The sequence below is a fragment of the Rattus norvegicus genome, chromosome 2, assembly GCF_036323735.1.
Source record: "Rattus norvegicus strain BN/NHsdMcwi chromosome 2, GRCr8, whole genome shotgun sequence".
Classification (NCBI taxonomy): domain Eukaryota; kingdom Metazoa; phylum Chordata; class Mammalia; order Rodentia; family Muridae; genus Rattus; species Rattus norvegicus.
The window spans coordinates 14201865-14226560 of NC_086020.1; the positions used below are offsets into that span (position 1 = coordinate 14201865).

The 24696-nt window shown below is 40.2% G+C and overlaps 1 pseudogene; it reads right to left on the minus strand.

Moving 5' to 3' along the window:
• Positions 1 to 13984: 13984 nt before the first annotated feature.
• The window catches only part of Fbl-ps1 (fibrillarin, pseudogene 1), a 91023-nt pseudogene continuing 80311 nt past the window's right edge, over positions 13985 to 24696 (minus strand).

Here is a 24696-nt window from a genome sequence, read left to right on the forward strand (position 1 = left end):
AATGGGTAGGCAGGTGGGGTAGATCTGGAAGGAGTTCGAGGAAGGGAAAATATGACAAAAATATACTGTATGGAAAAGACAAAACTGTAAGACGCAGAGGGACATGTTAATGGAGGTTGAGGAGAACCCACAAGGCTCAAGACACACACAAATCCACAGCAATTAAGGAATTCTGAAATGGGGAGAAAGAGTCTTTCCCAATGAGAAGCACAAGAATTAGTTACCCTATGTCAACTGCTCAGCTCTGGAAACATACACACACAAGTGACATTGTACAGTGTGGATGGGCTGGAATCATGAATTCAATAGTTTTGAATCTATATACATACAAATATAAGAAAAATTAATAAAAAAAGAGGATGTGAATTTGAAAGTGAATGAGGGGAGGTTTTGGAGGGAAAAAACAAAGGGTTAATGATGTAATTATAATCTCAAAAATAAAAAACAAATAAAAAATAAAAGTAAATAAATTCAAACCAAGAGTACTGCAGTAATGCCAGTCCTTTGATCCTATTCCAAGGAGGCCCAAGTTAGACCTGCCAATAGTTGCTTATTCATTTTTTAAAGTTCACTAAGTTAGACATAATTTTGTTATCCAGCCAAGAGTAAGATCATACTAATAGTAATAAAGACTGATGTATCAATGGACAATAGTTATAAAATATTTTAGTAATTTTGTGTCACTGATGAATCATCTATGCTGATAGTATGAGAACTTAATAGGATCCATTAACTTATTAAGGAGACACAGGACTGAAGACATCTGCTGAAAGTGTGGGCAGCCCCGAGTTTCCGAAGAGTTGAAGATTTCTGTGAATTTTTGAATATCTAGTCAGCAAAGAGTCAGTCAGATCAACTACAAAAGGATATTTATTATCATTTTTCCTTATTAACTTACTTTGTTCTCTCATGTCTGACTATGAATTGGGCACAAGCATGCTCCAAATTTCAGTTATCTCAGTGATCTGGAGGAGTAAGCTGTTGAAAATGAAATGTGAGAAACAGTCAAGCTCACAGGTAGAACATATACAAATATAGCACAGGAAAGAAAATGAAACTGGAAGGAAAGAAGCAGGGAAGGAAGGGAGAAAGGAAGTGAGGATGAAAAGAAGGACAAAAGGAAGGAAAGGCATAAGGGAGGGAGACGGGGGAGGGTGAAAAGGCGTGGAGGATGGAGAGAGGGAAGGAGATACAGGGAAGAGAGAAAGAAGGGATAAAAGGAAAAGAGTGGGAAGGAGGAAGGAAGTGAAAGAGAAGAAAGAAGGAGGAATGGAGGAGGGAGGGAGAGAGAGAAGAAAGGGGGAAAGAAGGAAGGACAAAATAGCAAAACCACTGTGTCCTTCAAAGGCCCTAACATTCATGAGTTGGCTAAATGCATGAATTTTTTGCAATTCTTTGAGGAAGTGTGTATTAATTTTTATTTGGCATCATTATAATTGCATAAGACTTGATTTTAGTCAATTTGAAATTTAAGTTTGAAAAAATTAAGTAATTAATAGAAAAATGTAAGAGTGCTATAATTTCCAGCCCCTTGGATGTCTTTGCGTGTTCTAATGTGCAAACACAGTCTCTACCTTCATTTTTCATTGCAAAAGGAAATGTGTATATCTCTTTTCTACAGAGGTTAAACGATGAGGGAAAGTGATCTGGAAGTCAGAAGTGTTTACCTATGGCACAAGTGTAAGACGTCATACAGGTGGGGGCAGGTACGAGATAGAATGACGCCTGTCATTGGATGAGAAGGAAGGATAGGCGGGAGAAAAGTTTAGAGAGGGGAGGAGACTGGAGTGAGAGAGAAAAAGCAGTAGAGAGAACATGGAGGGTGATGTTAAGGTTCCTCTCTGCACATTTACAGGATGTTATGAATATTCTTTAGGGATGGATGTGTACAGGGCTTTGTATGTCTAGGTGGGCAATTATATCTTATCAATTAGATCAGAGGTTATTGTGTTGTGTGTTCTTTCATGTGGTGATTTAAGTTCAAGAGAGTATGTAGTGGCTAGAGACGCTGGGCTGCCATGGAATTGGGATGTAGATTTCTGCCGAGGTGGCAACCTGCCTCGGGAACTAGATGGGTAGAGAGATTGTTGCCGGGCTCAGAGAGAAGCCATCGGCAGTGTGATAGGATGGATCAGAGCAGGTTCTTACCGCTTTGCTGACTGAGATGAAGATATCCACCAGATTGTGGGGCAGTCCAGTGCAGATCTAGTGCGGGATAAAAGAAAACAATTTTTTTTTGTAATTTTACAGTAACACACAAGAATGGATAGTCATGATTGTGAGACTTGGAGGAGATGTATGTGTGCATTTTTATCTATATATATTCATAAGTGTTTGTATTTTAAAGGCAATCTGAGCAACTCCTTTTAAACATGTGCTATTCATATATATTAAAAAGTAAAACAAAACTTAAACATATGGAAAAAACATTCTTTAAATATTTTTTATTTTATTGGCTATTTTCTTTATTTGCACTTCAAATGTTACCTTTTTCCTGGTTTCCCTTCCAGCAAACCCTTATCCCATCCCTCCTCCTTCTGCTTCCATGAGGATGCATCCCCACCTACCTACTCAGACCCTTCCTTCCTCCTCCCTGCCCTGGTATTCCCCTACACAGGGGCATCTAGCCTTCAACGGATAAAAGGACTCTATTCCCATTGGTGCCCTACAAGGCCACCCTCTGCTACATATGTGGGGGGCAGGGAGCAATGGGTCGCTCCATGTGTACTCTTTTGTTGCTGGGAGCTCTAGTGGGGTCTGGTTGGTTGATATTGTTGTTCTTCCTATGGGGTTAAAAACTCCTTAAGCCCCTTCAGCCCTTTCTCTAACTTCTCCACTGGGGACCTCATTCTCAGTTCAATGGTTGGTTGCAAGCATTCGCCTCCATATTTGTCTGGCTCTGTCAGACAAAATGAAATGATTTTGACAGCTATATCAAGCTCCTGTCAGTATTCACTTCTTGGCATCTACAGTAGTGTCTGGGTTTGGTGACTGTGTATGGGGTGGATCCCCAGGTGAGGCAGTCTCTGGATGGCTTTTCCTCCAGTCTCTGCTCTACATTTTCTCTCCATATTTCCTTCTGTGAATATTTTGTTCCTTCTTCTATGTAGGACTGGAGCATCCCCATTTTGGTCTTCTTTCTTCTTGAGCTTCATGTGGTCTGTACATTGTATCTTGGGTATTTTGAGCTTTAGGGCTAATATCCACTAATCAGTGAGTACAGACCATGTGTGTTCTTCTGTGATTGGGTTACCTCACTCAGGTTGATATTTTCTGGTTCCATCCATTTGCCTAAGAATTTCATGAAGTCACTGTTTTTAATATCTGAGTAGTACTCCATTGTATTTTCTCTATCCATTCTTCATTGACTGAGTACTGGGCTGTTTCCAGCTTCTGGCTATTATAAATAAGGCTACTATGAACGCAGTGGAGCATGTGTCCTTGTTATATGTTGGAGCATCTTTTGGGTATATGCCCAGGAGTTGTATAGCTGGGTCCTCAGGAACTACTATGTCCAATTTTCTGAGCAACCGCCAGAATGATTTCCAGAGTGACTGTACCAGCTTGAAATCCCACCAACAACAGAGGACTTTTCCTCTTTCTCCACATCCTCGCCAGCATCAGCTGTCACCTGAGTTTAGCTATTCTGACTGGTATAAGGTGGAATCTCAGGGTTGCTTTGATTTGCATTTCCCTGATGACTAAGGATGTTCAATATTTCTTTGGTGTTTGCAGTCATTCAATATTCCTCAGTTGAGAATGTTTAACTCTGTACCCTATTTAAATAGGACTATTTGATTCTCGAATGTCTAACTTCTTGAGTTATTTATATATATATATTGGATATTAGTCCTCTATTGGATGTAGGATTGGTAAAGATTCTTTCCCAATCTGTTGGTTGCCATTTTGTTCTAATAACAGTGTCTTTTGCCTTGCAGAAGCTTTGCAGTTTTATGAGGTCCTATTTGTTGATTCTTAATCTTAGAGCATAAGCCATTGGCGTTCTGTTCAGGAATTTTTCTCCTATACCCCTGTATTCAAGGCTCTTCCCCACTTTCTCTTCTATTAGTTTGAGTGTATTTTGTTTTATGTGGAGGTCCTCGATCCAGTTGGACTTGAGCTTTGTACAGGGAGATACAAATGGATCAATTTGCATTCTTCTATGTGCTGACCTCCAGTTGAACCAGCACTATATGTTGAAAATGCTGTCTTCTTTTCACTGAGTAGTTTTAGCTCTTTTGTCAAAGATCAAGTGACTATAGGTGTGTGGGTTCATTTCTGGGTCTTCAATTCTATTCCACTGATCTACCTGCCTGTCTCTGTACCAATACCATACAGTTTTTTTTTTAAATCACTATTACTCTGTAATAGAATTTGAGGTCAGGGATGCTTTTTTAAAAATTCTTTTATTGTTGAGGATAGTTTTCGATACCCTGGGTTTTCTGTTATTTCAAATGATTTTGTGAGTTGCTCTTTCTAACTCTATGAAGAATTGAGTTGGAATGGTGATTGCATTGAATTCGTCTGTTGTGGTTTGCCCTGAAGTTATGTGTATTTTGATGCTAATTCCACTGCCCCAAGGACAGGATAGAAGGAGGCCTGTCATTGGAGGAGAAAGAAGTATGGGTGGGAGAGAAGATTGAAGGAAGATGAGGAGACTAGAACAGAAAGGAAGAGACAGGAGGGAGAGAGAAGGGGAGAAGCCATGGCAGGACAATAGAGGCTGACGTAAAGATCTTGCTCTGTGTATTTACAGGTTGTTAACAATGTTCCTAAGGGATGGATGGTACCGGGCTTTGTATGTTTAAGTGGGCAGTTATATCTTATCAATTGGATCTAAGATTATTGTGTTGTGTGTTCTTTTATGTGACGGTTTGAGTGTAAAGGTTTGAGTATAGGAAAGTGTGCGGCGGCAGGAGACACTGTGGAGTTGGGATGTGTTTCTGCCAAGATGTCTAGCAGATATCTTGGGGCACAGCGGTGCTGGACCTAGCGAGGTAAAAGACAACAATACCTTTTTTAAAATTTGTTATATTTTACAACAACATTTGTTGATTGCTTTTGGTATAATGGATATTTTTAGTATATTAATCCTGCCAATCGATGAGCGTGGGAAGTCTTTCCTTCTGAGATCTTCAATTTCTTTCTTCAGAGACTTGAAGTTCTTTTCATACAGATATTTCACTTGCTTGGTTAGAGTCACACTGAGGTATTTTATGTTATTTGTGACTATTGTGAAGGGTATCATTTCCCTAATTTCTTTCTCAGCCTGTTTATTTTTTAAGTAGAGGAAGGCTACTGATTTGTTTGAGTTAATTTTATATCCAGCCTTTCAGGCTTAGGAATTCTCTGGTGGAACTTTTGGGGTCACTTAAGTACACTATCACATCTTCTGCAAATAGTGGTATTTTAACTTCTTCCTTTCCAATTTGTATCTCCTTGACCTCCTTTTGTTGTCTCACTGCTCTGACTTGGACTTCAAGTACTAAATTGAATTGGTAGGGAGACAGTGGGCAGCCTTTTCTAGTCCGTAATTCTAGTGGGACTGCTTCAAGTTTTTTTTCCATTTAGTTTGATGTTGGCTACTGGTTTGCTGATATATTGCTTTTCCTATGTTTAGGAACTTTTCAAATAACATTTGCTATTTGTCTATAGAGCAAATGTCTTCACACCATGTCAATGAGGTAGGGAAGGGAGAATCTGGGTTCTGCCTTTTGCATTGCATTCAAACCAATGAGTACATGCTTGAATGGCCTGACTATATCATGCATACAATGTGTACTCTGACATAAGTGCAGCCTTAAATTAATGACTTATATGACTTATATGACTTAGCTGCATCTACTACTGTCATCCCTAGGCATTCTATGTACAATGTGGGGGATATCAGCTAAATAGACAGTGATTACTGGATTCTGGCTGATTGTGTTTGTCTGCACAGTTCATAAAGTAAGTGGGATACACAAAATTTCAGCCATTAAGAAACTTCCAGTTAGCACTTTGCAGGATAGCTTGTTTTCTCACTTTCATTTGAAATTGGGCTTAAAAGTCTCTGATCTTCACTGTGTCCAACTTGTGGTCACAAATGGAAATGTTATTTAGCATCTTCAACATTCTGGAGAAGACTCGGTCTAAATGGAGGATCTGATTAGATTTCTTCTCTAGGTGACGGCCCTTCTGTTTATTTATTTATTTTTTAAAGAGAAAGATTCGGAAAGTCTTAAAGTGGTTGTCACTTTCTTGGTGTGTGGTCTGTATAAACCTTCCACAATATTGAGCTGCTGCCTAAAGTCCTTTTAGTACCAAAATTTGCTCTAAACTTCTGTTTTATAGTAATTATTGTCTCTGTAAAATTAGACAGTAAGACCACTCTTTTAAAAGCATCCATGGAATCTGAGTACCAAACTGACATGGAAGCCACCAGAACCCATTAAAAGATGAATAACATTTCTTAATAGCCAAGAAATTTTCTGTCTGGTTTCATAGTGTCATTGCATTCCTACACAGGATTTGCTCTATAAAAAGTTATCACAGTAATTGGAAAGTTTCCTTTGTATTCTTTGCTTTGATTATTTTCAATAAAATATAAATTATTTTTAAATATGTTAATATATACTTCCTATAGCCATAGTATTAAAATGCCAACTTAGATATATTGTCATTCAGTTATTATTATTGTACACAAGTGCTTAAATACATGAATGTAAAATCCTGAAAACTATTAAATATTTAGAGGTGTTTAAAATTTTAATTTAAAATGTTTATATTCACAGTTACATGTGTATTATCTGTTAATAAAATAAAACACTTTTATACTAATTTATTTTTCAGTTTGTCAGTTTTGGAGACTCTTAAATGTAAGTTCTTTCCTCCCTTCCATCTTCCTGCCCAATTTCCCCTGTTTTTGTCCTACTTTCTCTCAGTTCATACTTTCTTATATAATTATTGTTGTTATATGTATATGTACATGCACACACATACTACCAATAGATCCCATTTAGTGTTTTGTAGTTTTTCTTATGTGCATGTATCTAGGGAAGGCCATCTGGGATTAGGTAACCTATCAGAGGGTTCATTCCCAAAGACTGATTTTCCATCTCTTAGCAGCCATTAATTCCCTATTGCTCTTCATCTAGAAGCTTGTGAAATTTCCTTCATCTATATTGACATGAAGTTGTCATTATGCAGGTCTTGTTTAGACAACCACATTGCTGGGATTTCATGAGTTCAGTAGTTCTATCATCCTATGGCTCTTAAAATATTTCTTCTCATCTCTGTTCCTCCCTGTTCCAGAGACAGTCACATCTTCTCATGAAGTGTCTGCCTTGTCCCATAGGCAAGATGATGAAGGTTGGTGTGAACTAATTTGGCTGTATTGGACACCTGGTTACCAGGGCCACCTTCTCTGCATCTGGTAAGACCCCTTCAATGACCTCAACTACATGGTCTACATGATCCAGTATGACTCTACCCATGGCAAATTCAAAGGCACAGTCAAGGCTGAGAATGGGAAGCTTGGAATCAATAGGAAGTCCATCACCATCTTACAGGAGTGAGGTCCTCCTAACATCAAATGGGTTGATGGTGGTGCTGAGTGTGTCATTGAGTCTACTGGCGTCTTCACCACCATGGAGAAGGCTGGGGCTCACTTGAATGGTGAAGTCAAAAATGTCTTCATCTCTGCCCCTTTGGCCATTTCCCCCATGTTTGTGGTGTGTATGAACCATGAGAAATATGACAATTCACTCAAGATTGTCAGCAATGCATCCGGCACACCAACTTCTTAGCCGCCCTGGCCAAGGTCATCTGTGACAACTTTGGCATCATGAAAGGGCTCATGACCATAGTCCACGCCATCACTGCCACTCAGAAGACTGTGTGTGAATGGCTCCTCTGGAAAGCTGTGGCCTGATGGCCATGGGGCAGCCCAGAACATCATCCATTCGTCCACTGGTGCTGCCAAGGCTGTGGGCAAGGCCATCCTAGAACTGAATGGGAAGCTCACTGGCATGGCCTTCCATATTCCTACCCCCAATATATCCATTGTAGATCTGACATGCTGCCCGAGAAACCTGCCAAGTATGATGACATCAAGAAAGTGGTAAATCCGGTATCTGAGGGCCCACTAAAGGGCATCCTGGGCTTCATTGAGGACTAGGTTGTCCCCGATGACTTCAAGAGGAACTCCCACTCTTCCACCTTTGATGCTGGGGCTGGCATTGTTCTCAATGACAACTTTTAAAGCTCATTTCCTGGGAGGACCATGAATATGATTACAGCAACAGGGTGGTGGACCTCATGGCCTACATGGCTTCCAAGGAATAAGAAACCTGGACCACCCACCCCACCCCAGTAAGGATACTGAGAGCAAGAGAGAGGTCTTCAGCTGTTGAGGAGTTCCCATCCCAACTTGACCCCCAACACTGAGCATCTTGCTCACAATTTCCGTCTCCAACCCCAAAATAACAGGAGGGGTCTAAGGAGCCCTCCCTACTCTCTTAAATACCATCAACAAAGTTTGCTGCATCCAAAAAATATTTCTTCTTCTCTTCTATGATGTTCCTTAATCCTTAGGAATATGGTATAGTAAGTATGTCAACTGGTACAGAACACTCCATGCTGACCTACTGTAGTAGCTAATGTCTGGGAGAAAAATTTCTTCTTGTCTGATGAGTTAGAGAGTAATACTTCTGTGACTATAAAGATAAATATATTCACATGAATGTAAAGATTCTTGCTACATTATCTTAAATTATTTCTCAGCTATAGGTAACAATTCATGTAATGTGGTGTATTATTTTTTTGTTGGTTTTTTTGTTTGTTTGTTTGTTTTTTTTTCCGGAGCTGGGGACCGAACCCAGGGCCTTGCGCTTGCTAGGCAAGCGCTCTACCACTGAGCTAAATCCCCAACCCCGTGGTGTATTATTAAAATTGTAGTTAAACAGTCAATTTTACTATCATGGTTTCTGTGGATTTTATCAAATGTGAAGAATTCAGTGTCACCTGAGTTTCATAAGATTTAACCTGGTCATTGATGAGTGCCATGAATGTTTCCCAAGCATTTTGAGTATGGGCATTCCTATTTCTTTTTCATGCGGGAGTATTTTGTTTATGATGCACTCAGAAACCATAAGTCAAAAATATTGTATATACCTATTCATTTATGCCACTACATACTGCCTGCTCTCTCTCCTCTATTCATAATCTATCTGTCTGTCTGTCTGTCTATCTATCATCTATGTATCATCTATGTATCATCTATCTATCTATCTATCTATCTATCTATCTATCTATCTATCTATCTATCTATCTATCATCTATGTATCATCTATCTATCTATCTATCTATCTATCTATCTATCTATCTATCTATCATCTATCTATCTATCTGTTTGTCTGACTGTCTGACTGACTCTCTGTCTGTCTGTCTATCTAGCTAGCTATCATCTACTTATCAGCTCTCTTGTTAGGCTTTTGCTAAGTTGAGCAAACTGGTCTGGAGTTCACAATCCTGCTTTTGTATCCTGAGTTCTGGATACCAATAGCACAATGTTATGCCTTCAACACAGTTTTTTGGTATATCTTCACCTATAATTTATTACCATAAATATGCTGTAGAAAGCAATGGGTTTCATCAGAGCATTTTCATGCATAAGGATCATGTGCTTGTGATCATTCTCCTATCTTCATTACTGCCACTTATCAACATTAGTCCTTTTTAACCATGTAATCCTCTTATAATCCTCTTTTTAGTTTCATCCTGTACTCACACATATCATATCTACATCATATAGATACACACACACACACACACACACACAGACACACACACACAGTTGGTGCACAAGTAACTAGTTCAGCAGGAGAGGTTAGATGATCATGGAGTGATTAATACCAACTGACGCTTGTACAATATCCTACACGCAAGGCTTAGGGATTATCATATAAGAGGAGATAGAAATATTTTAAGGGCTACAGGATGACAGCACTAATGCTCTCATGGAATCCTAACAATCTGTGTTAGGATAATATATAAATATACACAAACACGCACACATACGTATGTATGTATAATATGTTGTATATATCACATTAATGTATGTATAATAAGCTTTGATTTCCATGTAAGAGGTAAAAACATCTGCTGTTATCTGTGAAGTTTGTTTATCTCAATATAATGGTCTCCATTTCATTCTTCATTGTGGCTTCTAAAGTCATCACAATCTTGGACTATAAATTTAACTCAAATTTAATTTATAACCTGAAGGAAAAACTTAGGTTTTTAATAGTATACAAACCAACAAAAACTGACTTAACTTTTACTTCCTGCCCTCAAATGCTTGATTTTTCAATTTTAGCTCAAAATGCTGTGAGCAAAAGTTGTTTTCCAGAAATCCAAACTTCTGATACCTGGAAGTGATTCTCACTAATGAGCCAGAGCTAAGTATCCACATGATTTTGCTTAGTAACATCGTCAGTTGGTTAAGGTCTAGGTGGAGTGATGGAAATTGTCTTTGCTGTCACTATCCTTCCTCACAGTGTACTTACGTTTGAGACATTCTAGTGTAGTCAGTACTTTCCCGTCTTCCTGTTAACACCTGAATGGGAATAAGTGTAATACAACATGCAAAAGTATGCTGCCTTGCTCTAAGGAGCCTTCCGACATACCAGTGTTACACATACAGTATTCCTGGGATTGGCACTATGAAAATCTGTGTTTCAGGAGGGTGCATCAAAGTGAGGAACAAGAAGAAGTATGGATTCTTTAAAAGTAGGAGAAAAATAACTAAGGACTCAAAGAAAAGAGAGTATGTTTACCTCCTGGTATGGCTCTATTAGAATAGATTGTGTTTACTATTTGTTTTTAAAGGTATTTTTTTCAAAAACTATGGATGCAGAAAATGTGGTACATCTAACAATGGAGTACTACTCAGCTATCAAAAACAATGACTTCATGAAATTCATAAGACAAATGGATGGAACGAGAAAATATCATCCTGAGTGAGGTAACCCTATCATAAAAAAGCATACATGGTATGCAGTCACTGATAAGTGGATTTTAGCCCAAAAGCTCGAGTTACTCAAGATACAATCCACAGACCACATGAAGCTCAAGAAGAAGGATGACCAAAGTGTGGATGCTTCAGTCCTTCTTAGAAGGGGGAACACAAATATTTATAGGAGGAGATATGGAGACAAAGTTTGGAGCAGAGACTGAAGGAAAGGCATTCAGAGCCTGCCTCACCAGGGGATCCAGCCCATATACATACAGCCACCAAACCCAGACAATATTGCTGATGCCAAGGGGTGTATGCTGACAGGAGCCTGATATAACTGTCTCCTCAGAGGCTCTGCCACAGCATGGCAAATACAGAGGCGAATGCTTGCAACCAACCATTGAACTGAGAATGGGGTTCCCATTAGAGGAATTAGAGAAAGGATTGAAGGAGGTGAAGGGGCTTGCAACCCCACAAGAACAACAGTACCAACCAACCAGAGCTCCCAGGGACTAAACCACCATCCAAATAGTACACATGGACAGACCCATGGCTCCAAAGCTGGACCCCCCAGTGTATGGGAATGCCAGGGTGAGGAGGTGGGAAGGGATGGGTGGTTAGGTTGGGGAACACCTTCATAGAAGAAGGGGAGGGAGGTGGCAAGGGTGTTTATGGATGGGAAACCGGGAAAGGGGATAGCATTTGAAATGTAAATAAAAAATGTCCAATTTAAAAACATATCAGGCATTATCCCACCATGGAGATAAAAGATAAAAAAAAGCTACTTTATATGTATATGCTTGCTCACATGTATGTGTATGCCCCTCATGTGTGCAGGGCCAGTGGAAATTAGAAGGGGGATCAGATCCCCCAGAACTGGGGTTCTACAAGATTGTGAGCCACATTATGGGTGCCAGGAATTGAATCCAGATCCTCTCTAAGAGTAACAAGAGGCTCTAACCACTGAACCATCTTTCCAGCACCTATTCTGTGTTTTAAATTAAGAAGAATATCTAATTATTATATGTTAGAATATGGGTACAAGGAGAAGAAATTGACAGCAAAATATAATATTTGGATAAAAATATTCCTTATCAATTAAAATTCATAGTATTATTTTTAAAGTATGGATTTATGAAAGGAAAAAAATGAAATAAAGTGACTTTGATTACTGGCTTTTCTTTTTAGAATTTAAACATGGCAGAAGGAAAATAAAGATTTGCTAATTTTCATGGACAAAATAAATATGCATTTACTTGCTTGAATATCACAGAAAGTATATATTTCAACAAATCTTAAAGCTTGAAAAATGACTTAAAAAGGTAAAATTAATGCATGAGGCCTGTTCTTCCCAAGGGAACTATTGGCTATTACTTGTCTGTTGGTAGATATAAAGTCTTCAGAATTTTAGTCAGGATACAGTGTGTATCTTACATCCTACTGCCCTTCCAGTAAATCACATCCCACCCTATGTTGGACCAGAAATTGCAAAATCCCAATTTACCTAGTGGGTCACACATAAAAAGAAGACAAGAATGTAAAAAGACTTGTTGGGTAGAAAGTTTCAGGTGGAGAAGCAGGGAGTTGGAGGTGAGACTTATAATTCATTACATTTTCTTCCTTGAAAATGTTCGCTACTGCCTAGCTAGAAACTAAGTTTGGAAATTCATGGACTAGAGAGTCTGTTCAGGACTTATATAAGGAATCAGAAATGAAACAGGTTATATATACTTAGTATTTTGATAAATTAAGGTTATGAACGAACAGAATAATGCATATATGATTCTTTGTTTTTCTCATAGTTTTTGGACTGGTTTAAAATTTTAATTTCAGTTTTTAATACTCCATGTTCGATTGGGGTACAAAGAGAAGAAATTGACAGCAAAGGGTAATATTTGGATAAAAATATGGCTTATCAATTAAAATTCATAGCATTATTTCTAAAAAGTGTGGATGTATGAAAGTAAAAGCTATGCTTCTTTGAAAATTAGGAAAGCAAGGTAAAGAAGACATAGTTATCACTTTTAAGAAGTGATTGCATAGGGGCTGGGGAGATGGCTCAGTGGTTAAGAGGCTGCTCTTCCAGAAGACCTGGGTTCAATTCCCAGCACCCACATGGCAGCTCTCAACTGCAGGTTACTCCAGTTGCAGGGGTTTGGTACCTTCACACAGACATGTGTGCTGTCAAAACGCCAATGCATATAAAATAAAAAATAAAAAAACCCCAAGAAGTGATTGCATATTTTATTCCAATATTTTTGATATATGGATATTTTAATGTAATTGAAATCAGTGAATTTACAACGCATTTTACTTAAATACTATCTTAGCATAACTAACAGTTTTACATATGAATGTCTGAGTCTTCTTCAGAATTGTTTTTATAATTATTCAGTGATCTGTAGCTCATTTCATATTTCTATACTTTTATAAAAGTAGAATTTTAGAGTAAAATTACCCAGAGACTGGAAACAATTATTTTTGTGTTGTTTTAGAGAAAGGATAGTTAAACTGATATCATGAGCTTAGGAAAGGAACCATTTGTATTCTCATTAGCAAAAAGGATCGATTTTTGGGACTGGTAGGTTAAAAAACATTTCGTACTTAATGCACATGATTAACAACTCATTCACTATTTTCTCTCTCTGCTTTGTATGTGTGTATGTTTAGTTTATATTGTTTTAATTAGATGAAGTTATTCAAATGGCATTAAAATATTAGTAAAGTTTTATGAACATTTCTAAATACTGTCCACGAAAATATAGAAACTGAACAGGCATCAGATATTTGATTGTTTATGCAGATACACTGTAGATTTTTCACTCTTTTGAAGTCTTAATTTAATAGTTTGATACTAAGATTTCTTGTTTTATTGAAAGATGAGTCTTTTAATAAAAAAGCAAAAACAAAACAACCATCCGCAAAAGAAGTGAAAAGTCACTGGTGTAAGAGTAGCAATTCACATTTCTTCAGCCCAACAGCTGAGTTTCAGGTCTTCGCCTTGGGAGGTGGCCAGTACAAAGTTACAACCACAGCAGGGTCTCGTTCATAAGGCTCTAGCGTCAAGTACTCCTGGGGCTCCATGCTCTCCTGCTGCACCTTCTTCACTTCAGATGCAGACACAGTTCTTCTGAGGTTGTGGAGTCAATGCAGTTGGCCTTAATGGAAATCACAAAGTGTCCTCCATTCTGCAGGAAGGTGTGGGCATTCAGGGCCATAATCCCGATTTGGCCTGGCTGGGCCACATTAGCAAAGATGACATCCACCATTGCAATCAGCATGCGGTATTTGTGTGGGTGCCAAGCATCTTCAGTTACAGGAATAATGTTGGTCCTCTTCTTGGTCAAGTTGATGAGGTCACGGCCAGAGTGCTGGGAGAGCTCAACAATGTAGATCAGATCATCTGGGCAGACGGTATCGTGGGAGCCTGGGTCTGAAGTAGTTGGTACACCTTGGCCCTTGACTTGATGTGGCTCTGGTCTACACTGCCCAGGATTGTTGCTGCCAGTTTTGTTATCTCCTTCTGAAATAGAGACTCAATATTCTCCATACACAGATTCTCCAGGGACCAGATTCTTTGTGACAAGGGCATCCTCCTTTCTGTGACAGATAAATACACCTCCATGCCGATGGGGCGCCACCATCACATCTTCTTGACTGGTTTCCTCTCTTGCCCCTCTGGCCACCACCTTGACCCCAGTTGACCCTAGATTGGAAATCTCCACCTCAGCTCTCTCCACCTCCTTGTCCCCCGAAGCTACCCCTTCTTTCCCAGAAGCCACTACCTCCTCTACCTACCTTGACCTTTACTGCCAAATCCTCCTAAGCCTCCTCTGCTCCTCCTCTACCAAAGCCACCCCCACGGGGGGCTAAAACGTGGCTACACTACTGCATTCTGGTTGGGCAACTCAAGCAACCTGCAGTGTCCCAGACTCTGAAATTTCTTCTTGGATACTTTATTTTTGTTATTTGTTCTTCAATGAATGTCAAGACTTTATGTAGGTGTCTTTCAATGCTATGCGTATACATACAGAGATAAGAAGAACAGTATGTCCCCTCCATGTGTCCATGCCCTCATTTCTCTGACATGTAAATGTGCTACTTTACAGACCTTAAAGGACATTAGGTTGCAAAAGGGCATGACTGTTGCTAATAATATGGCTTCTTATTATAATAAATAAAATGGGGGATTGTCTGAATCTCTTGGATATGCCTAGTAATAATATAGGACCCTTCAAGTGGAAGGGCAGGGGAGAAGCGTAAGTCAGCACGACAGGAACTCAGCCTGCCTCTGCAGGCTGTCCAGTTAAGGTGGCTGGTCCCTGAACCTGGAACAGACAAGGAAATGATTGTTTCTTGGAGGCTATACAAGGAAAGCAGCCTGTGAAGACGATAGAGGAATCTGTGTCAGGGTTCTGTCTTCAGCTGGCTAAGGGCATTTAACTGCTGCTCTTCCAGGGGTCCTGAGTTCAATTTCCCCCAACTACACAGTGACTCACAACCATCTGTAGTGAGATCTGATGCCCTCTTCTGGTGAGACTGAAGAGAGCAACAGTGTATTCGCATACATAAAATAAATGTATAATTCTTTTAAAAAGAAAGAAAAGTTTCAGACTTGCATTGTTTCAGCAGTTAAACTTGGAGAATGGGTTCTATCAGCGGAATTAAACTATGTGTGCTGGGCACTATGGTGCCTCCGTGTAATCTCAGAATTTGGGCAGGAAAGCAGGAAAAAGCAGGAGAGTGGGAAAGTAGGAAAGAAGCAGGAAAGCTTAAGGTCATCCTTGGCTATATAGGAAGTTGGAGGCCAGCTTGTGCTATTGAGACCATGTCTGAAAAAATTAATAAAAATGAAGAAAGCAACAACAAAACCAAAGTAAAACAAAAAAATAACTCAGTATATTAGGACACCTACACTTTCCTCCAACTTGACCTCAGCACTATACAGTGGAGGCTGGCTTGCTGCTGCTGCTGCTGCTGCTGCTGCTGCTGCTGCTGCTGCTGCTGCTGCTGCTTCACGGTTTCCATGCACTTCCTGTACCATTTCACTGGTCACGGGCCTTGTCTGTAGGACGGGCTCAGAGATCCATTTTCATTTTCTGTAGTTTTAGTAGATAGATTGAGGGCCAACATCAAAACTATAGGATCCTTCTCATCTTTAAGAATTCACTCAGGTTGGCTTTTATGTAGGATGTTTCAATGTGCAAGATGTTTAGACTTCTTTGGGGTTCAGTTTTTGTAAAAGTTCTCATTCGATTTATTAATTCAGTAAACATTGATTAAGAATTATGTCTGCATAAGTATGTGTGTATGAGAAACACACACACAGAGATAGACCATAGACAGATAGGTAGATAGATGGGTAGGTAGGTAGGTAGGTAGGTAGGTAGATAGATAGATAGATAGATAGATAGATAGATAGATAGATGCTATGTAGCCTATGCTGACTTGCTTGAAATTGCTGGGTATCCAAGGCTGCTCTTGAATTCCAGATGTCTCACGGTGCCTAAGTGCTGAGATTAAAGGCAGGTCTAGCATACCACCATGTGTGGCAGTGTTTTGTTGTTGTTTTGTGAAATTCGGATAACACACAATAAAAGGCCACTGGTTTTTCCCTTCAAGGAAGCCAATGGTTTATTAGGACAAATCTACAGGGACAGGAAATCAATGGGCCAGACTCCAGTAACCTTGCAAAAGAGATAATTAGGGACCCCATTATCTCTTCTCTAAGACATTTTGAATTTTATTAACTGATCTATTGGGTTCCCCACCCCCATACCTTTAGCATGATCTATTCTTAAGAGAGAAACAGAGTATTTAAACAGGCGTTTAAACAGATTCAGTTTTAGTGTACCAATATCTAGTAGATGCTAGAGTTCACATATATCCTATAAAATGGGAGACCCAGACCACGAAACTCTAGACTAAATAAGTTTGCTGTAGTCTTTGGGGCTTGTTTCCCTTCATTTTGCAGGGCCCTTCCTCTGAACATTGACCAGCTCATGTCTTTGCTTTCTCAGGACTGCTGCTTCAAGATCCCCATGCATCCTTTTCCTCACCGTACTGAGGGCATCCTAAACACTGAACAGGCTCGCATTTTCTTCCATCTTCTGTCTTCTGGTTTTATTCATTCTCTCTCGCTCCCCCTGAGGAGTAAGTAGCCTCTAGGTGGGACTTTTAGTTAATATGTGCAAGGTTGAAGTCTTAGACTATAAACCAAGTTGGCATAAGGCGGGTGTCAAAATACTTTTGGAATTCATGATCAAATGAAGAGGATTTGATTTAAATTGGAATTGTCAACCAAAAAATTTTCCTGTGGAGGTCACATCTAATATTTGTTTTGAATCAAAAGGGAGAAATGACATTTCAAGCAGAGGACAAAGCCGAGAGCTACTCTAATCTCCACTCTGAATGTCTGCCATGAAGCGATGGAGACTTGAGGTACATATGGCATATTCCCTTCAGTAACAGCACGTGAGCTCACCTAGGTGGTTACAGTTCACACTCCTGGGGCATATGTGAAAGCCCTCGAAGAGGGCCTACCAATATACAATTTAGATTTCAAAGACCACTCTGGTGGTCAAGGCAATGGATCAGAGGTAGGGGGAGAAAGGAAGGACATCGAGAAGGCCAACATCTCGACTCCCGGTCGCTCTAAATGTGAGTCACACCTGCACCCTCACAAGTCAACTCATCTTCCAAAGTTATTGGAACCCAAATGGGCAAAAGTTGCACCAAGGGCACTGAGCTGCACTCACTGGAGAACCTGTTGGTTCTTTCATGCTCCTTCTGTCCTCAGTGGAAAAGAACGGACACTGCAGGCCTGTAGATTCTCATCTTTGTACACCTCTGGGAGTTCAATGGTTTATATGCCCAATAGAAGCATAAACCATGTCCACATATGTGCTTCTCCTCATGTGGTTTGGTATGTAAGCATGTCAGGAGGATGCAGATGTTAACTTTGCAAATATATTATTTAGACAAAAATATTTATTTATTTATTGTTTGCCATGTTTATATTTTTAAATTTCAAAGTGTATTTTAGTCACATATCCACTTCGGGCATCCTGATCACCGAACAGGCTCACATAAGTAAAGGAATGAATATAGTTTCACATAGAAACTGAGGAGTTATTCATATATTAGCATGGTGGCCTTTGTTCTATTTAATTATGAGGTTGACTAACCAGGCACTAAAATGACCTAACTACCATCATTCTTGTGTGCTTTTAACTGACCATCAAAGGCACACTTGAAGGGATTCATCAGATTCTGTTATCCCTCCCTTCCCCCATCATGGGAAGTTAGACATTTTTTTTTTAAATTTTTCCTTTTTTTTCCCCATCTTTATTAACTTGAGTATTTCTTATTTACACTTCGATTGCTATTCCCCTTCCCGGTTTCCGGGCCAACATTCTCCTTAACCCCTCCCACTCCCCTTCTATATTGGTGTTCCCCTCCCCATCCTCCCCCCCATTGCCACCCTCCCCCCAACAATCTCGTTCACTGGGGGTTCAGTCTTGGCAGGACCCAGGGCTTCCCCTTCCACTGGTGCTCTTACTAGGATATTCATTGCTACCTATGAGGTCAGAGTCCAGGGTCAGTCCATGTATAGTCTTTAGGTAGTGGCTTAGTCCCTGGAAGCTCTGGTTACTTGGCATTGTTGTTCATATGGGGTCTCGAGCCCCTTCAAGCTCTTCCAGTTCTTTCTCTGATTCCTTCAACGGGGGTCCTATTCTCAGTTCAGTGGTTTGCTGCTGGCATTCGCCTCTGTATTTGCTGTATTCTGGCTGTGTCTCTCAGGAGTGATCTACATCCGGCTCCTGTCGGTCTGCACTTCTTTGCTTCATCCATCTTGTCTAATTGGGTAGAATTTTTTTTTCAATTTATTGTTATTCTTGTCTTTCCTACTAACTGTAATTCAAACATACTGTGTGAGCTGGGGATGCAGCATATTTGGTAGCGTGCCTAGCATGTATACAAAACTCTCTGGGATTGGGCTGTATACAACAGAATGTTAAGCGAAACCTGTAATCCTAGCACTTGGGAGATAGAAGCAGAGAGACCAGAAATTGAAGTTTATCTTTGGCTGCGTAGTGAGTTCAGGGAAAGGCTTGTCCCTTTTCACTGTCCTCCACACCCCGAAAACCAGCATATAATGCATATAAATACTTTCCCTGACATTCGTCTTTTAGAACAGATGACTTTGTAACACTTTGGCACTCAGAACAATGTATTAACTTTTTCAAGCCCAGATTTTTAACTCCTTTTGTGCTGCCCCCTGCAGAACTCACTGGAGAAGTGAAGAGCCTTATGCCAACACCAAAGAGTGGCACAGCTCCTGGCTGTGTACCAACATGATAAAGCATGGCATAATACAGCTAAAGCCATAGCCCTCCGGAGGGTCTTCCAGGGTAGAGCAATCTATCTTCAACAACCTCAAAAGCCTCACATTCCTGGAATTCCTAAAGCAAATAAAAATTCACAGATTTTATGTGGGTTTTTAAACACCATTTTTCTTCTTTTTATGGGTTATTATATTTATTTACATTTCAAATGTTAACCCCCTTCCCAGTTCCTCTCTACAAGCCCCTTATCCCCTACTCCTTAGCCCCTGCCTTTATGAGGGTGCTCCCCAACCCACTTAATCACTCCTGCCTCTTTGCTCTAGCATCCCCTATCCTGGGCCATCAAGCCTCCACAGGACAAAGGGGCTCCCCTCCCAGTGATATTAGATAAGGCCATCTGCACCTATGCAGTTGGAGCCATGGGTACCCCTGTGTACACTTTGGCTGGTGGTTTAGTCTCTGGGAGTTTTGGTGCATCTGGTTGGTTGATATTCTTGTTCTTCCTATGAGGATGCAAACCCCTTCAGCTCCTACAGTCCTTGCCCTAACTACCCCACTGGGGTTCCCACGCTCATTCCAATGTTTGACTGTGCACTCTGCGTCTGTATTGCTCTGGCTATGCAGAGCCTCTTAGGGCACAGCTATACCAGACTCCTGTCAGTAAGCACTTCTTGGCATCAACAATAGTGTTTGGGTTTGGTGTCAGCAGATGGGATAGATCCCTAGGTGGGGCAGTCTCTGGATGACCTTTGCTTCAGTTTCTGCTTCACTCTTTGTCCCCACATTTCCTTGTGACAGGAGGAATTCTGGATTATTCTTTGGGAAGTAGAGGGAGATAGGGATCTGTGAGGGAAAGAGGAGGGAGAAGAAAAAGGGAGGCAGTTCATATAAAGGAGGAAATGGGGAAGAAGTACAGAGGGGTTAGTAATTTGAAAGTAGGTGTTCAACAGTGTGCGGAGGGGAACTGGCGGTAGCCACTAGAAAGTCCCAGATGCCAGGGACCCAAGAGATTCCTCAGACCCAACAGGGAGGACTTTAGCTGAAAGACCCAACAAAGGGGAGATAGAACCTGTGGAGGCCACATTTAGTGGAAAGACACGTCCCTCAGTTGAAGGATGGGGCCACCTGCCCACCCACCTCAAAAATATTAAACACCATTTCTTTTTTCTTTTTTTTTTAAGTTGATATATTTCTTTACTTACATTTCAAATGTTATTCCCTTTCCTGGTTTCCTGTCTACAAGCCCCCCCTCGCCCTCCCCCATTCAGGTATTACCCCCATCCATTCCCCTTACTGTCCCCCCATATTCCCTTGTACTGGGGGTCCAACCTTGGCAGGACCAAGGGCTTCCCCAAGCACTGGTGCCCCAACAAGGCTATTCTCTGTTACATACGCAGTTGGAACCCTGGGTCAGTCCATGTATAGTCTTTCCTTAGTGGTTTAGTCCCTGGAAGCTCTGGTAGGTTGGCATTGTTGTTCTTATGGGGTTGAAAGCTCCTTCAGCTCTTTCAATCCTTCCTCTAATTTCCCCCAAGGGGTCCTGTTCTCAGTTCAGTGGTTTGCTGCTAGCATTGACCTGGACAAACAATTTCAAAATCTGCTGATTATCTTTACAAATATAATTCTAGAGAGTTTGGAATTGGAGCAGCATTCTTCGAGAAATAGTTAAAATGCAGTAGCTCCTAAAACAAAACAAAACAAGACAAAACAAAACAAAACAAAAACTCTGAAAACAACCAGCATTAACTTTAACTTTGTAAAACACCTAGCAAAAGGCACAAGCAGCAAGGCTTGGACACTGTTTACATTTTAATGTTCCTTCTGCTCCATTTTTTCCTTTTAGTCCCTTGTCAAATAGCAATTTGTGTCAACAGCAAGTGGTTTGCCTGGAGGGACAATCTCCTTATGTGTTGACTTGGCTCACTTAAAATCAAATAATGCTGAATTTATATATCTATAATTCAAAGGTACTTCTGTTTGGTCTCTAGTATTTTAAGTCATTGCAACTCTAAGTGAACTGTCTGTTTTTCTAAACTAGACAGAGCTCAAATGTATTGTTTGGATAAAGAACAAATTATAATATTATATTACATTTTACATTTTATTTATTTTTTTGTTTAGGGGTAGAGAGCTAATGCTATGGTACACACGAGGTATACATGGCATGCATTTCTAAACCATGTGGGTTCTGGGTGCCAAAGTGAGGTCTTCAAGATTGTTTTAGGCACCTGCTGAGCTATCTCACCTACCTGATACAGGAATTTATAAATGCAAATTATTCTCTCTCTTTAAATCAGGATCGTGTCTTGACATTTACTTCTGATAGTATTTGATTGAATCAAGGAACTGCGATATTTTAATCTTATCTTTACTTTCCTTTTTCACTTAATGAGTGTTAGTATTTGAATAATCTTTTGCTGCAGTTTCTTTATTTGGTATTATTGCTCAGCCATCACCATAGACCTATCACAGTCTTTACTGGCTACACTTGGAAGCATGGGAAAGGTACTGCTATTCTTGCCTCTCTTCAATTTCCTGCATTTTCCACCTAGAAAATATATTAATTGAATAGCCTTTGCAAGGACGTATTTTAATTTCATAAAAAAACAAATGTACTTGGGACTGGAGAGATGTCCCAATGTTTAAGAGTGTTAGTTTTTCTTTTAGAGGACCCAGGTCCACCATATCCATATGGCGGGTTGCAACCATCTACTTCACCTGTGGGGTGATCTGATATCTTCTCTGTTCTCCCCAGACACCAGTCACACACACGGTACACATATAAACCTGCAGGCAAGACACCCAAACACATAAATTTAAAACAAATTCTAAAAACAAAGTATTTATTATTCAGAACCAGGAAACATGCCAAAATGATCTCAGTGTTAACCTTTAGTAATGGTTTCTTGTATTTTAAATGTACCCTGAGTGCCCAAGGAATCTAAATTTTCATGTTCTATGCATATAGACTGACTTTTTAACTCAGCATCCATGCTCAGAACACCTTGAAAACGGCCCTCCATAAACCAGCCTATAGAAATTGTTATTGTGTGCATTTGGAATATGAGCCCAAGATGCAGAGAACTTACTTTGAATCATGCAATATGCTGCACTAGTATTTGCATCAATTCCCTTAATAAAGAACAGGACCCCTTCTGGTTGCTGCCCTCATGGAGAGCTGAAACCTAGCCCTGAGGATCTACTTCAGGTCTGAGACCTGAGGTAAGACCAACTTTTTTGCTCCAAGCAACCTGCCTGGTGGACTCAGGACACACAAAGGCAAAATTCCTCTGGGTCCAGACACTTCCGGTTTCTAGCTGATGCCCGAACCTATCTGATCCTGGCTCACAGCTCCCTGCTCCCAAACTGCGTGGGAGAGAGAGCTGATCTCCCAGAAGTGTGGGCAATCCTGAGACTGCAGGGCAGGAGAGACCACCACTTCTGCCCACCTTTACCCACATTCCTGGCCCAAGAAGAAACTGTATAGTTCATCTGGACACAGGAAGATGGGGCAGTCAAGTTGTAGGAGCCCTGCAGTCCAGACTGTGCCCTGATCTGAACAGACCCGGTCAAATAACTCCCTGTACCCAAATCCCATGGGATGCAGAGCTAGACCTTCAGAAGGGCAGACACACCTGGGAAACCAAAGGAGACTACTCTCTGCCCACATTTCTGACTCTAGAGGAAAATGCCTAGTGCTATCTGGCCCCCCTGCGCACGGGGACACAGGAGAAGGAGGGGCAGGCCCTTTTGGTTGCCACTCACAGGAACAGCTGAAAGCCAGTGGACAGGAATAACTACACGCTTGGGAGCAGAACACTCTGTTCCCATAACTGGCTGAAAGAAAACAGGAAAACAGGTCTACAGCACTCCTGAGACACAGGCTTATAGGACGGTCAAGCCACTTTCAGAAATAGCAAAACAAGGTAATACAAGAAACAACCGGATGGCAGGAGGCAAGTGCAGGAACACAAGCAACAGAAATCAAGATTACATGGCATCAGCAGAGCCCAATTCTTCCACCAAAACAAGCAATGAATATCAAACACACCAGAAAAGCAAGATATAGATTAAAATCACATTTTATCATGATGATGGAGGACTTCAGGAAGGTCATAAATAACTCCCTTAAGGAAATATAGGACAATACAAATAAACAACTAGAAGCCCTTAAAGAGGAAACACAAAAACCCCTTAAAGAACTATTGGAAAAAAAACAACAAAACAGGAGAAGGAAATGAACGAAACCATCCAGGGTTAAAAATGGAAATAGAAACATTAAGAAAGCACAAAGGGAGACAACCCTGGAGATAGAAAACCTAGGAAAGAGATCATGAGTCACAGATGCAAGCATCACCAACAGAATACAAGAAATAGAAGAGCGATTCTTAGGAGCAGAAGATTCCATAGAAATATAAAGATAATATAAAGATAATATAAAATGGAAAAAGCTACTAGCTCAAAACGTACAGGAAATTCAGGACACAATGAAAAGATCAAACCTAAGGATAATAGGTATAGAAGAGAGTGAAGACTCCCAGCTCAAAGGACCAGTAAATATCTTCAACAAAATCATAGAAGAAAACTTCCCTAACCTAAAGAAAGAGATGCCTATAAACATACAAGAAGTCTACAGAACTCCAAATAGATTGGACCCAAAAGAAACTCTCCCCCCATCACATAATAGTCAAAACACCAAATGGATAAAACAAAGAAAGACTATTAAAAGCAGTAAGGGAAAAAGGTCAAGTAACATATAAAGGCAGAAGTATCAGAATTACACCAGACTTCTCACCAGAGACTATGAAAGCCAGAAGGTCCTAGACAGATGTCATATAGACCCAAAGAGAACAAAAATGCCAGCCCAGGTTATTGTATCCATCAAAACTCTCAATAAACATAGATGGAGAAACCAAGATATTCAATGACAAAACCAAATTTTCAAAATATCTTTCTACAAATCCAGCCCTACAAAGGACAATAAATGGTAAAGCCCAATGCAAGGTGGCAAGCTACACCCTAGAAAAAGCAAGAAACTAATCGTATTGCAACAAAACAAAGGGAAGACAAGCACAGAAACATAATCTCACCTCCAAATATGAAGATAACAGGAAGAAACAATCACTATTCCTTAATATCTCTCAACATCAATGGACTCAACTCCCCAATAAAAAGACATAGATTAACAAACTGGATACACAATGAGGACCCTGCATTCTGATGCCTACAGGAAACAGACCTCAGAGACAAAGACAGACACTACTTAAGAGTAAGAGGCTGGCAAACAATTTTCCAAGCAAATGGTCGGAAGAAGCAAGCTGGAGTAGCCATTCTAATATTGAATAAAATTGA